This window comes from Branchiostoma belcheri, unplaced genomic scaffold (assembly GCF_001625305.1).
Source record: "Branchiostoma belcheri isolate BF01 breed outbred unplaced genomic scaffold, Haploidv18h27 scaffold108, whole genome shotgun sequence".
Taxonomy (NCBI): Eukaryota; Metazoa; Chordata; class Leptocardii; order Amphioxiformes; family Branchiostomatidae; genus Branchiostoma; species Branchiostoma belcheri.
In genome coordinates, this window is record NW_017802469.1 from 1,175,699 (window position 1) to 1,185,720 (window position 10,022).

At 43.4% G+C, this 10,022-nt stretch overlaps 1 protein-coding gene across 1 annotated transcript in view; it reads right to left on the minus strand.

Annotated features, from left to right (window-relative positions):
- LOC109480782 (homeobox protein Mohawk-like) overlaps positions 1 to 5,855 on the minus strand; it is a 33,578-nt gene extending 27,723 nt beyond the window's left edge. The window contains exon 1 of the mRNA XM_019783088.1: positions 5,788 to 5,855. The gene's annotated coding sequence lies outside the window, so the exon portion shown is untranslated. The remainder of the gene's footprint in view (positions 1 to 5,787) is intronic.
- Positions 5,856 to 10,022: the final 4,167 nt, after the last annotated feature.

The following is a 10,022-nucleotide window of genomic DNA, read 5'->3' on the forward strand; positions in this document are numbered from 1 at the left end:
TAGAAATTGGCCGAAATAAAGGGATAGTATACCAGAAAAGATCCAGGGCCATAGAAGCTCCAATTTGCGACCCACGGAGCTTCTATGGCCCTGGATCTTCTCTGGTATACTATTCCTTTATTTCTACTATTTTTCCAGCGATCCGCGGTGCCTGGTAGAGGCTAGACATAGTAGACCACTGCTGTCCCACAATACACACAGATGACTATGGATCTGACTGTAACACTCCAGCTAGGATTTAATGTTTGGCTTCGCGAATCTGTCGTTTCTACTAAATTCTAGAACTAAAAGATTATCTCTCTGGTTTCTTCATACGAGGAAAGAAGAGAGGTAAGAATCTTTGAGGAACACCCAGACATTCTTGTTCAGTCTGCCTTCCTTCTTTCATGGCATAAGCCTTTTGAGAACATGAATTTGACACCGAAGCCAACAGAGCGTCACAACTTGGGACGTATACTTTGTAAATTGTTGAAAACTTTATACAAATGGAACTTTGACCGAACTTCTGATTGCTCGGTTGTGTTTAGTTTACGAATAAACAAATCCAGTACATCCTTGACCTTCTCCTAAGCCAGAAGGTCAAAGTTATGAGTATTAAATTTTATGTTCGAGACACTTCGTGCCCTTAGTACGAGAGTACTTCAGCTCGTCACCAGGGTACTCTTCGTGACGATAAACTTGGTGAACAGCTGCAAATGAAATTCAGAGATATGGCAGACTTGACCCCCTTACCCACACCGCTTTGCGACCCCTCCATACCATAAGGACCTACTTTTACAATACCCCGCTGTGACCACTATATTAGCGTGCCCTGTCTAGTATGTAATTATATGGTGTATTGAGACATGATTGTGGTATAATAATGTCCGGTTTGGAGGTTGACTGTAGTAATAATAGGATCTGTATTGTGGCATGTTGAGTGCGCTACCGCTTCGACATTGTAGGGTGTCTGAGACAAGGGGACCGTTCATTACATGTTACGTTGTGGGGACAACATTTTTGTACTCACTCTCAAGTAACAAACAAACAAACAAACAATCAAACAAACAAAATATATCTTAGGGTAGCATGTCTGAGACAAGGGGACTATCCATTACATACTATCTTGTGAGGACAGCAATTGTATTCACTCCAAAGTAACAAACAAACAAACAAACAAACAAACAAACAAACAATCATATCTTAACGTTTACGCGTAATGTTAACTCTACTTATTACGTCTTTTCTGATGTATGCATGATTACATTGTATATAATTTGTAACATCCATTGTAAGGGATAGAAAAGTTTCCTTAGTATTTTTAGAGAACGTTGTAGTTTCTGAATAGATCTACAAAAGTCTTTTTATTTAATGGAAAGACTATCAAACAAAAAAGTACAGACCATACCTCTCATATATTGACTCTCCTGGCCAACTATTTCCGAATTCTAGGATCGGTACCCCCGTAGGAAGGCCTAGTAGAGGCTATTGAAGGACACCATTCAACATAAAATGGTACAAAAACCAAATGGGTGAAAAAAGAATAAGAAAGTTGACGCGAATTATAACATCTTGTTCTGATTTCTCGGTATATATGTCCATGTGATAACTCTATCACTATATCAGACTTAAATCAGTGGTTGTCGCTCAATTTGAATCTAAAACCGCTGTCATACGACAGACGGCACGTTCCTAGACCTCTCTAGGGTATCAATTCCTTCCGCATGTCTTTCTGCACAAATTCTCGTCTGCAGAGCTGTCAATCATCGCCCTTCCTTATGGCGCTCACCTGGAGCGTCCAAGGTCAAGTTTATTTATGCCCTGTATCCCGCGGCCCACAGAACAGACGGATAATTAGATGCTAGGGAATTTCTCAACGGTCGCCAAGGTTTAAATTTGAACCCTTTCTCGTATCTGTCATCGTGTCGCTGATTGGTCGCCCAAAGGGCAGAGCGCAGAAACCCACACGTGTGACAACAAAAATAAACAACGGACAATGAATATATACAGAAGTGTTGGACAGGGGGGAGGGGGGTACAGGGGTCGTGAACAATGACGATTGCTTGGGCTAATACAAATATATGTCAAGTAGGATTGGTCAGAATTGTCAGAGACAAATAGGGTTATTCAACTTATCGCCTACTTTCCTGAAAGGCATATTTTCTAAAGCAATATGGAGTTCAAGTAATGTAATATTTATATGTTATGTGTAAAAGTACAGTTCAATTGGTATTGCAAACATTTCTGTTTTCGGGGTCACCATTGGTTGCTCTTTTGGCCAATCAAAACGAAGAAAAGGTAGCGTATCAAAGCAATCATATCTATCATCTTTGTAACGAAGTTTTCAAACGTAGAGGCAGTCTACACACAATTTTAAACCTCATTTATCTACGTATCTTAAATGCCATTCCTGGCAATATTTAAGAAATGTTGTTCCTTAGTTATCTTTACTTTTTTTTGTTATAGTCCTCTGGGGTGTTTTTGCGGTCCTCAAGTCTACAAAGAAAGTATTTATTGTCCGCAGAGCGCGCTATGTAAATGTTTAACACATCATTTACAAGTCCCGACCTTCCTGCTTTGCGGCGGGACTATTCCTTGCACGCAAAGCGGTCCCGTCTCTCGCCGGGGTGGTCCCCGGAGTAAATACAGGTTAGACCCTATAACTCCGCGGAGACCTGCCATTGAACAGAGAAACAACTGTGTTTATACGACCTTTTTTTTCCTCAACGCGGTTAAACCACAAGACCGGTCTGAAAGCCGCCATTGTGACATGCTCCCCTGCGTCTAAGCCCTTGTCTCGGTTGCGGTAATGACCTTGACCGACCCCTGGCTTTAGCCTACGTCTGGGCGGTGTGTTTAACCTTGAACTAGACTAGACGTGGTACATACTAAAGTTGCAGACCAAGGGATGATCCGTATATGCAGGTTGCCTCCGTAGCATGCTTATACTAAGTTTTAGAACTGGGGGTTTGGTGGTCTTCGGCTGTTTTCTGATTAGCCCAGTTCTAAACGAGGGTAATTCAACAGGGCCGGCTATGTTGTCTATATGCAATCAGAAAATAGCACATAAAACATCCCAAAGACCCTGAAGACCCCCCCAAACCCCAAACAAGTTTTTGGCATGCTATGGAGGCTAATATACAGGGCCCCATTGAAAAGTGCCATCAGTGAGTGGGTCACCCTGTTTAAATATGACGGAAAATTAATGAATAAAATAAAATTAAAATTACTTTGAAATCTTCAATAATCACTTCATAACATTATTTTCAACGCTCCCTTTTCGCGCATGCGCATGAAGGTAGAACCACCAGCTGTGAAAAAACGACCTCTGCTAGTCTCATTTTGACGATGACCTCTGTGTGACCTTGGTGATCACCTGAAGGAGGCAGACAAGCTGTAAACACAGGTGAGCAGCTGCAGATAAAGATCTGTCTGTTCGGGAGGTCAGAGGTCAACAGGTGTCTTCCGGTACACGAAAAACGTGCTTGTTCAATCGTAACTGTTCATGTCGCTTCTAGATTTAATAAAAAAAGGAGTATTTTCCTATCTCTTTCTCTAGCCATTTCCTTCTAGTGACACAAGCGTCCGACCACCCCTTGCCAACGTTTCCGATGGAATAGTCCAGATGACGTCATCTGCAGGTGGTAACCATACGGCACGGCTGGCGACCGTGACCTACAGACATTTCAACAAACCGAAGAGTTAGCCTATCAAAGAAAACTTATCCAGGCGCCGCTGCCACAATATCCCGGCACTCATGAAGCAAGGTTAGCTTGAGAAATCCTTCAGCACCGAAAAGTGTGAAGTTTAAGGTAGAGGTGACCCCAAAAGCCTGAGGTTTGAGGCTACGAAGCCAAGGAGACATTTCAACAAACCGAAGAGTTAGCCTATCAAAGAAAACATATCCAGGCGCCACTGCAACAATATCCCGGCACTCAGGATTTGACAAATCCTTCAGCATCGAAAAGTGTGAAGTTCAAGGTGTGGTTCACCCAAAAGCCTGAGGTTTGAGGCTACCAAGCCGAGGAGACCACCGCTGTTTTGATGGTCAACCAGACAAGGAAACCGCCCGAGGAAGTGTGAGTCAAACCGGGCGTAGACAAACCCTCGCTGGTACAGACAAGACAGTCAATAAAAGAAAACAGCGGAGCGTGGGATTCTCTTTCCGCAATGGCGTACAAGATAAAGCCTAGCAGACAAACCGCAAAAGGGCACGGGGAAGGGTTCCAAAAAGGTCTTCTTTTAGAAGAAATTCTCATCCAACAAGGAAGGGCGGTAGACAAAACGCACTGGGGGTTGTGGAGTTTAGCCAAATGCAGGTGTGCAAAGATAAATACTAGCTACAAAACATAACCGGTAGGGGTAGTTCAGGGTAACTATAAAATGTGACATTGCGCAGGAATTTTTGAAAGAGATTTTTATACAATGGAATGAAGGAGTTCTCTTTTTAACCATTGATTATACACAAGGATATTCCGACCTTGATCGGGTGTTAACTTGTCAGACCAGAGGACCGCCTCCCAAAACCCTTGGACCGCCCTTAAAATGCAACGTAGTGGAACACATATTTTCAATTCTTTGGGAATACGCTATACGAGACTACGCATTACAGCGAAACGCTACATACATGTACGTGGTGTCGACCTAAACAGTGCATCAGAACGCAAATCAACTCAAATTGATAGTAGACTAAATATACACTGAATGACCATTCAAAGAAAGGCATATAAATGGTTAACCACCACTTCAAGTAGTTTATGTACCGTCCCGGAACTCGGAAGACAGTAGTTTGTTGACATGGTCAGTTCACGGCGGCTGGAGGCCCAGACATACCCGTAAAACTCCCCCTGCCTGCCCGGCACCCACAGTCCCACAAACACGGTCTCACAACGGGCTGCCCCGCGTCCGGTACACATAAAAACACATGTTCTACCCCTTTTCTTCTACAAAAAGCAGTTGTAACACTCATTTTTAGAACCAAAAAAGCTCAGGAAAAAAGTTTGAGGAAGAGATATGTGTTACAAATTATTACAAAGTACGAGTTTTCTGGTATATGGGGCGCACACATTTTACATGGGGCGCACACATTTTTTGAAAGGTCAAACTCTGGCACCAAGGTTACGTTTTTTTCTCGAGCTGTCACCCATTAAATCCTTTAATACATCCTGAGTCTTTAAATCTTTCAGAGGAAGTCGGCCTCCCCTTTTTTTCTAAACCTTCCGACAGTGACTATACACACATTCAGTAGACACACAAACACAACGTACCGACGTTCTGAAAGAGGGTACGCAAAAGCTGCATACAAAGTTTGTGTGGCGGGCAAGAATAGTAGGACATTTTCTGTACCGTGAATTCTAATAGTTTAACTTGTTTTTGGACAAGATAATGCAAAACAACATCCGTACGATGAACATGTAAACATCATTTAACTGTCTGTTGCCAAGCCCTTGTTACAAGAAGTTGGCGCCGCCAATTAAGAATGTCTTTAGTGATAGTCACGGAAGCTACTAGAACCATTGATTGAACAACACTGTGTTTTACAACTTGAATAAAACTAGCTGTCTTGAGGTTTTCAACGGTGTACATATGCGAAAAACAGTCCCAAAGATTCTGCTGAAAAAGTTGGGACATGGTCGACCAGGATTTTCGTGTTCTAGAAACTGTAACTGACTAGAACTTTCAAACGCAAGACCTTATAACCTTACAACAAACTCAAAACAAATCGTTCCTCTATTCACTGAACAGTTTCGAAGACAAGCCAGCTGAAAGTATAAGTATCAGACGAGAAAGTTGCGTCAGAAAACGTACCTTTCGCTTGAAAACGTCGAAGAACGCCCGCGTGCCGTGCGTAGCTCGCTCGGCGTCGGTACGGAATGCCCTGCCTAGCCGCCAAACTACAACCCCAAGTCCCCGCTTCACTGTAACTCCTCCTTCTTTTTGACAACCTCATTTATATTCCTTCCCAGGGGCTTTAAAGGCCCGGTACTGTGTATACCACGTGTAAACAATGTTTGTCTCTACAGGGACAAACAGGCCGGACATATGAGTAGACCGGTATACATGGTGAGGGGCCTGTCAAATTAAGTGCAGAAGTACCACATGTGGCGGTTTAGAGTTTGCGGCGGTTTTAGAAAAACCCCTGTTCCGGAACTTTTCTTACGTTTCAACAGACATGCCAAGAACAACTCAAGAAAGTCAGGACAAGAAACACAACACTCAGGGGGCGTCTTAAAAGCATTCTCCGTATTTAGACAAGATTTTTGTCTCAGGCTACAAGACGAACTAAGATATATTGTGTTCTAAGAACTTGCAACGCTGTGTAGATTTTGAGCCTTGGCCAAACATTTGGGTCCAGCCACTATTCACTAACACAAACCATGATGTCATATCTACCTCTGTACTTTGGGTTCCTTTCCCATGTAAACAGTCTGGTCACAGGGTAACTTCTTTTCTGTGATTTATTTAAGGCGTTTGAGACTGAGGTTTTGAGGTCAGTGGCCTTAAGGAAATTGAGGAAGATGAAGAAAGTGAGTCAAGATGTCTCGAACAAGCTTATGAAAGTCAGTTTATGTAAGAATTGTTTTGTGAAAATCTTATGAGTCGAATTTTTCAGACCCCTGCACGTAAAAAGTTCGTAAAAGAGCCCAACACACTTGTCAAGAAAAGTAGTGGGCACTACTTCTACAATGTGCTACCCCTACTAGATCCTACTAAAGTTCTAGCTACGACTGTAGATGTACATGTACTTGACAAAAAGCATCGAGCTTCAACTCCGTTGAGGTAGCCAAGGGCAGTGCCATCAGATTTGCTACGAGCCTTGAAGAAAATCGGATGGCACCTAGGCTACTGTTGAAAACAATTGTAAGTTGGCAACATAGAAACGCCAGCCTTAGTGTACGTGTGCCCGAGTTCCGCGCCGTGGGACAGCTGACTGAGGTTATGTTTGTTGTATGTTTTCCCGCGGTAGACTAAACGGAAAGAGCCCGGAGTGTCCCGTGAAGGCTGGCGGTGTTACGGTACAACAGTGTAACGGTGAGACGCCCGGGCTGGGATCCCTTACACACGGGGGGTGCGCCGGCTCACCTCAGCATGCCCCCCGCTGTCTGGTCTAGCCGGCCACGGGATGAGTAATACAAGGACACACCGGTGTTAGCCTGGATACCAGACTGTTCTCAGGCCCAATACAAAGGTCTAGACCCTTTAACTGAAGCGGTCTGTGGCGAAATTTCCTTGGGGAAATATTGGCCTTAGAGCCGGAGAGCTTGTATACTGCCCCTGGCAACAGTCTGGCTCCCAAGTTGACCAGCCCCTCCAACTCTGTCCTGCCACTTGCTACTCTCCAAGCAGAGGTTGATGGTGGAAGAACGTTTGCTTTTTATATATGGCCTTTTTTTGTCGCTACCACCACTTCTTGGGTGGGGAAATGGTTACAGGCTGGCCAATTTGTTACTGTCTTACCCCCACCAAAAGATCTGCTTGGAGATTACCACTTGCTACATAATTTATTCAACCACCCGACAGGGTCTACAAAGAAGGGCACGCATCCAACCCACAAAACAGTAGAGTTGAGGGGAATGTGATGCGACCAGAAAGTCTAAGGTATAGAAATACAACGCATTTAAACGCCGTGAACACGAGAAATGTGCAAAACTTCCGGTTGAAGTTCAGTGAATACAAACATTGGCAGTTTGCTTGTCTGTGCCACGCAGCTGCTGCTGACGCCCCAAGACGACACGGGCTATAGAACAGAAATTTGTCGCATGCTACAACAGCTCGCCTCCTGGCAATGTTTGGACCATTAGTGGTGCTATTTGAGAAACTAGCTCTTTGCGACACAAGGGCAGAAACGCGAGGGACAGTGTTGAAAGTAGCCTAGGCCTGGATACCAGGCTGTTTCTAGAGCATAGAAAGGACGGCTCCTCAGCTATATTAAAGGCCAGCATGCACCCGAGGACTTTTTACTACAACCCCCTCAGTTAGATTCTATGTATGGTAAACTTAGCCTCCACCAGGCTTCGGGAGCGGATAGAAAGAGTTGGCTAAATAGAGAGATAACATGCCGAGGGAGTTGGTCCGCTAGGAAGAACATTTTGCCGCACAGCCGTCTCCCACAGCCTGGTAGAGGCTATGGTAAACCCTCCTTTGGGATCATGTTGGTCCTAGAGCAGAGGAGCTGGCCCCCGTGCGCCCTAGAAACAGTCTGGCTTCCAGGCTATATTAAAAGAAGACCATAAAGAGACGTCGTGCGTCTATCATATTAAGAGGGGGCGGGGTTAGGGTAGGGGTGGGCTAGAGAGTCGTCAACTCTCTCTCCTATATGGATTATCAATATTTCAAATCATGATCATTCGATTGTTACATAACATTGTACGGATGTGAACATATAGATAATTTAATAATGAGACAAATTAAAATGAGACACATGACCATCAGTAAAGGATTAGGAAATTACGGAAGAGCCCCACCCCCTTCGAACCCTACTCTCCAAGCAGAGGTCTTGGTTTGGGGTTATTTTTAGCGCGTTTTTAGGCTTTTTTATCCGGGGTTTCTCTTTTGCACTGAACTTCCCCCCCCCCCCACCAAATTGAGTGCAAAAGAGAAACCCCGATAAAAAAGACCTTAAAACACGCTAAAAACTAACCCCCCCAAAACCCAAACCTCTGCTTGGAGAGTAGTCGAACCCGTCTGACTGTATTAACTCACTTGGTAAATTCAATCAAACAGTGGACCTGGTTTAGATTGTTCTCAGTGGAGCCATGTTGGAGAAAATGGGAACACGTCCATGACTTTGTTACGGTATCGTGTTCACGGGTCCACCTGGTGCTAGTTACAGCTAGCGCCGCTGCCAAACATGGAGCCTGCATGCTATGTTCACGTGTGTAGCAGAGATGCGGAAAAAACACCCAAAAATACCAGGTCCCCAGGACCCACAATGTGCAGATTTTGTCGAAAAATGACCGAAAAAAAAACAAAACAATTTCAAAGTCCTGTTCCCCCCAAAAATGGGATTATTTGCTCATTCTATAGCTACCTCCATGCCAAATTTCAGGTCATTTGGCTGAAAAATGGCAGAGTTGAATCCATTTAAGAGGGTCTGCATGCTCTTTTCCGTAAGGCGTAGGCGGGCCTTTTTAATTTCCCGTAATTCGTACGGAAGTTATTTTATTTACCGTAATTCGTAACAGCGTACCAAAGAACACGTGCCCTTTAAGTTGTTTACGTTCAGGTCTTTAAGTTGAAGTTCAGGTCTTTAACATTTCTGGCATTTAATATTTCTGGCATTTAACTTTTCTGGTATTTAACTTTTATTGTCACTAGCTGCAGAGAATAAAAACGTCTTTAGCTATTTTGGGGCATTTTATGGTGCCCCAGCGACCCTCATCAAGTTAAGGGATAGGTGAGGTGAGGTGAGGGATCGCGTCTCTACGTGAATGCTCGTAAGACCATACAAATTTGATTAGTTGGTTCTGGCATTTTTTCAGAAAAATATGAAGAGACAGGGCGAAAAATAAATAAATAAATAAAAAAGACCAAGGCATCCTATGATAGCCACAAATGGCATGATAGGAGCTATGAAGTCAACATACCAGGCTGGTTTGTAAACTTTTAATCAAACCACTGCATTGATAAATGGAAAAACTGTAACAGGTCTGAAGAGAAGGGACTTTCTTTAACTGCTGGAACCAAAATATGAGCATTTGTGGAGTTGATTCAAAGGCTGAAATGTTTGTTTTTTTGTTGTTTTTTTTTTGTTTGTTTTGCAAATCGGAAAATGAAGCGGGCGAATCCGTGAAACAACAAATTAAATTGGTGTGGCCTAATGATAACATAAACATTGCAAGATGCCTTGAAAACCCACCGAAGGTTTTTCTAGTTAATTTTCAGTTGAACTAAGTTGATCTAAGTAAACTTAAACAAGGCCCACAGTGACATAATTTGGACCAGACTGTGTAGGATTCGGTGTTTTGTTAGTTTTTTTTTTTCAGGTGAAACACCACAAGTTCTATGTAGTCCCCAATTTTGTGTTTTCTATTGATTCAAAG